This window comes from Vicugna pacos, chromosome 23 (genome assembly GCF_048564905.1).
Source record: "Vicugna pacos chromosome 23, VicPac4, whole genome shotgun sequence".
Lineage (NCBI taxonomy): Eukaryota > Metazoa > Chordata > Mammalia > Artiodactyla > Camelidae > Vicugna > Vicugna pacos.
Genome location: NC_133009.1, coordinates 17,345,849 through 17,351,807, shown reverse-complemented (window position 1 = coordinate 17,351,807; position 5,959 = coordinate 17,345,849).

The following is a 5,959-nucleotide window of genomic DNA, read 5'->3' as shown; positions in this document are numbered from 1 at the left end:
GGTTGGCAAATGGTAAGGTTTTGAATAATCATGATTTTTGAAGTAATTGCAATTTGTTCTGTATTCTGTCACAGTTGTTTTGATTTGTGACTTTTATCAGTGTATTGAGTTGTTTTGTTGTCTTTATTTTTAGGAAGAGATTCACAGCATTGAAATATTTCAAATGCCAGTGATGTTAGATTTCCTGAATATTTTCCTTTTCTAGTGCCTGATGAATCATTGGACTATCATTCTGTCCCAAGAACATTATGGTGACATCAGTCTTAGTCACAAATTCATTACTGTAGGGGGTGGGGGGCCGGGTAGCAGGATAGGGGAAGAAACCTACACAATGAGTAAAACCTGTTATAATTTTAAAGTTGAAATTTTGACCCACATTTTAAAAGCAAGTTTATTTTAAAGTAGATTTCCAAGCCTACAGTTGCTCAGCTGCCCTATTATCATGCTGTGTCCAGCTCTGTGAAGTCTTGGGTTTCAGGGGTATGCAGTTTAGATGCTCTAGTTTGTAATTCAGTTTTCTTTTCACCATCATGACGAATGACGTTTGGGCAGATTACCCTATAAAAAGACTAAGTGTAGTAATTGAATGTAAGCCCTAATATGCTCTGTTATACCCCCTAAGCCATAAAGCTGGAACATATCTACAGGTTATCTGCTTCAGTTCCTTTTTAAATATGAAACTCATAGTAACAAGGCTCTGATAGACTTCCATACAGAGGAGATGAACACCAGTGTTGATTGATTATCAAAGCACTGCATACTGTTGAAAAATCTAAATAGCAGAGCTGTTTTCAAACATGATAAATAGACCGAATAATTCTGTAAGAATTAAAGCAGCTTTCCAGCTTCAGGATTTGGATGCAGCTGCCTCTGGAAAGTGGAACTACAACTGAGGTTTCTTGAGACTGGAATCATTGGCGGGCTGTGGATTTTTGTTCCCAGCCCATGGTATACTATTTGATTTTTTGAAACTGTGTGTTTACATTACTTTGAGAAAAATTTAAATGAATGAGCAGTAAAAAAAAAAAAAATTAAAAAAATAAAGCAGACAGCTTTCCCAGTTATGTTATAACATTAAAATATAGCACAATATTGAGACTTTGGGGGTTTTTGCGAAAATGAATTACAAGTGGAACATCAAGTAGTACTGCCTTTCTTTTTTCACTGCGCGTCAGAGCTGGGGGCTCCAGGGGGTGATGGTAGCCGAGGAGGATGGCCTGAGTGTTAAGTGCTGTAACTTGTCTCCTCTTTGCAAAAACAAATTCAAACTCAAAGAAACTGGCATGTAATATCTATGCCATTTAACATTTTCCAACAGCAAGTTTTTAACATTTATTACACCTTTGGCTTGATCGGGCCTAAGGCTTAGAAGATAAATGAGGCCGTCTTAACCTGAAAGAGGATTGCTCACGCCCCCGTGGCAGACAGTGGTGGGAGAGCCTCTCCAGCAAATAGCTTGGCGCACACGTGGGCGGGGGGAGCAGGTGAGGAAATTGTCGTAACCTGAGGGCCCAGGCCTGCCGTCATTTCTTAGAATTTCACTTTAAAACCTGAACAGTGAATTCTCATGTGAGCTATAGACTTTGGGTGATAATTTTGTGTCAAGTTCAATTCAGCAGTTAGAAGAGATGTACCAATCTGGCGAGGAATGTTGATATGCATGTGTTGGGGATAGGGCATATGGGGGATCTCGGTACCTTCCTCTCAGTTTTGCTGCGAACCTAAAACTACTTCTAAAAAAAATAGAATTTATTTTTTAAAAAGAAGATTAAATAGTAAAATACCTATGGTAATTTCTGTTCTTTTTCTACCCCCCCATATACCTTACTCACTTTTAAGTAATTAAAAATTATTATCTCAAACATTATTGCTAATGTATACATATACTGAATACATAATATTTTGATTCACAAATATTTGAAGTGGCCTAATAAATAAATCATATGCCTTTAGTTTTATTTTGTAACCAAGAAATACATGTAAAACTAAACCTCACCTCATCCTTGACCGCCGTCTTCATCTATAGGTGTGATGGTGAGAGGGAGAAGGTGTATGTACCTTATGGCTTCAGTTTTCTCCATTAAATGGAAGGTCCACCCTCCCAACCTCATATCTACAGACTGGTTAGGTCAGATGTCTAGGGAAGTATTACCTTGAGCTTTGAAATAGTTTTATTTTGGGTATTATTTTGTTGCAACATTTTAAGACTCAAGCAGATTAAGAAGTATGATCTCTGTTCTTCAGAAATTGATTTTCTTAAGTTTTTCTGTTTCATCACAACTAACACTTTAAATTACCAAAGAGCTTTAGGAACAAAGTAAGTTCTCATAGAAGCTCTATAAAAAATACTTAGTCCTATTGTGCATAAGTTGCATACACAGAGATTGAAAAAGACCCCCAAACACAAGATATCTAGAAAGAACCAGCCATTTGATCCAGTGAAACAGTTAGTTCTGGCAATCAGAACTAATATTTAATTGTTTCTCAAGAAATTGGACAACCCTGAGGGTTATCTTGGCCTTTTGTAGATACAGTGATGATACATACGATGAGATTTTTCTACCTTACCTGCTTCTCTGCATGTGTGTACTTCTCTAAGTTTTTTCCTTCCTTGTGTTTTAACTGATTGTTTAATGAGCGAGTATTATTTTACTTGGTTCTGACTATTAGTTAATAGTCAGTCTTTCGTTATTAATCAAAGTTAATTTGAGGAAGGAGGAAAATTATTTATCTGACTCTAGTGACAACATTATAAGAAGTTTTTTGGTGCTTAAAAAAATCTTATCAAAACCAATATATTTTAACAGTGGACAGAAGCGAAATTTATTATCTTAGAGGTTACTTTTATTTTTATTGCTAATGGAAATTTCTGATTCTGATGAAAATCATTTATGCTTTGTAACTTGTTCATTATTTAAATCATTTTATGTGTGAATTACTTAAAATGTTTTATTGTGAAAAATTAGAAAAGTAAAATATACAAAGAATTCTTAAAATTTAACAATAAACAAACAACCCAGTTAAAAAACGGGCAAAGGATCTGAACAGACACCTTAACTAAGAGGATATACAGATGGGAAGCAAGGGTATGAAAAGATGCTCATCATTAGGGAATTACAATTACAACGACAATGAGGTACCATTACCACCTGTTGAAATGGTGAAAATCCAAAACACACCACCAAATGCTGGTGACGAGGTGGAACAACAGGAACTCATTCATTGCTGGTGGGAATGCAAACTGGTACAGTCACTTTGGAAGGCAATTTCTTACGAAGATAAATACACACCATAAAACCAGCAATTGCCCTCTTTGATATTTATACAAATGAGTTGAAAACTTATGTCCACACAAAAACATGCACATCTTTACTCATCGTTTCCAAAAATTAGAAACAATCAAATGCCTCTCAGTAGGTGGATGGACAGATAAACCCTGATACACCTGTACAGTGGAATACTATTCAGTGATTTAAAAAAATAAAATAAATGGACTGTCCAGCCATGAAGAAAGACACTAGTGAAAGGTGCTAAATGAAGGTGAAAGCCAGTCCAAAAGGCTACATACCATATGAACCCAACTATACGACATTCTGGAAAAGATAAAACTATGGCGACAGTAAAAATCCGTATTCACCAAAGGTTTAGTGGGGAGGGATTAGCATGTGGAACATGAGCATTTTTAGGGCAGTGGAATCATTCTGTATGATACCGTAACGGTGCATACGTGACACTGCATTTCTCAAAACATGCAAAATTACACAACACAACTAATGAACCCTAATGCCAAATATGGACTTCAGTTAGTAATAATGTATCCTTGATTCATCAGTTGTAACAAATGTGCTACCCTAATGCACAGTGTTATTAGGGGAGAAGTGGGTATATGGGAACTCTACTTTCTGCTCGATTAGTTAAAAGTTTGCAAAAGTATACAGATGATAAGTGGATTTTCACAAAGCAAATACTACAGATTACCAACTATAGAATAAATTTACTATAGAAGACTTGTTGTAGAATAAGCAACTAACTAAAGTAGTCAAAGCTATTGAGTGGGGCACTATGCTTGGTTTTTGCCAGAGAAGTGAGAATAGAATATCCTACCTGGACGAGCTTACAATTTGGGGGGAACATCAGGGAAGTAAATTACCTTTACTTTAACAATTCTAAGTGCTTTGAAAATATTTTAGAAATGCATTTCTAAAATTGGATGCATCTTACAGTCAATGGCATTTTATAATTAGTAACTCTAATTTTTCTTAGTGACACATAAAATTTACGAGATCTTGGAATTCAGTAAAATATGGTAGCTGCTCCTTCGTAGTCTCTTAGAAGAAGACTTTCTCTCTAAACTTAAAAAGAGCTATTCAGAGATCTAGGCGACCAGGTTCTGGTGTTGGCGCCGTCATAATTCTGTGTTGACCTTGGCCATGTCCATCCATTTTTCTGATCTCTGGTTTCATCATCCATAAAATGGTAGAAGTTAAAACATCCTTAAAGTTCCTATTAGCTCAACATTTGAATCTAGGCCACTTGGTAGAACAGGGCAGAAAAAGTGCCAGGGTAATACGAATGAAATTGAATTGTTCTCTCCCTGTGAAGCACCTGGGTTATTTCCAAATAGAAAATGCGGCTTAGGAATAGTTGTGAGCAAGAAATGTTCTGGCCAAGCTTAGTGAGGAAATAGCAGCAAGAATCACAGGACTCGGGGCATGCAGTCACACATTTTATATATTTGGCACCACCTTGGGCTTTCATATGAATAAAAAATGAAGAAGTTTTTAGTTTTTGAAAATAAAGTGTTTTGGATTTGATTTGCCTCCAAATTATACTTAGAAGTAAGGGGAAATTAGCTAAATCTCCAAGACACCCTCCAACTCTCCATCTGCCCGCTCACCCCCGTGTGTTCCCAGCATCCCTCTGCATTCCTACCCCACCGCCAGTGCCCCTGAGTATTGTTCCCATGGCCCCTTCTCCAGGCATGTCCCAAGGCTCTGGCTTCTGTATACAAGTCTATGCTCTGCAAACTACCTTCGCCTCCTAAAGCCGCTCTAGACTGTGGACTTCATCCTTCCAACCACTCCCCAGCAAATCTGTGAGCAATGCTCCAAATGTCTTAGCTAATGCCAACAGCCAGAGAGCCTCCTTTAGGGCTGATCATGAAATTGTGGATTTTATGTTTCTCAGAGTTGTGACTGGTGAGCACGTTAACAAAACCAGAAAGGAGGCCGATCTTTGCTACTTGCTTGTAGGAGCATGGGGTAAATTACACGATTATATTGTGTGTTAATGATAATCATGGGTTTTATTATGGTAATGAACGATTGTTCTTTCAGACGAACACTACAAGGGCATTAGTCTAGCCTTTAATCTTGCTTAAATCTGTTAATTAAATGGCCAGAGGTTTCTATGTAAACCAACCACTTCACTCACTGCTGAAACCCGACAGCTGTCTGCGTGACACAGAACTGCTGATCACGTCCTCGAGAATCTGTCTCCTGACAGTTCTGGTCAGAAAGGAAGATGAGTAATGTAATGAATAGGCATCGGAAGGGAAAATTTAGGGCCATTTAAATGAAATCTTTCCTGTTTTGCTGAATTGCCCACACATAGTGTAATAGAAAAATTAATACAAGACTTTAAATACTGAAGACATTTTGAAAGACTATTACTGTTTGCTTTTTAATCAGAACTTGAGAACAGATACACAGATTTGTCTTCTTCTTCAGCTCGTTGACACGTCTTAGTTTTATACACCTCATGCTTATTGGCGTCCTGGGTTTTGGAGGAGAATAGATACTGGGAAAAGCCATTATTTCTCTTTTCATATCTCCCACTCTCCCTTCCCAGTTTAATCTTTAAAAAAATGGTCACTCACTCCTCCCTAATTTTTCTTCTTTCTTCTTCATCGCCTAGTCTATATCAATAATTACTTCCTAGACTTGGAGAACTGTAGAGA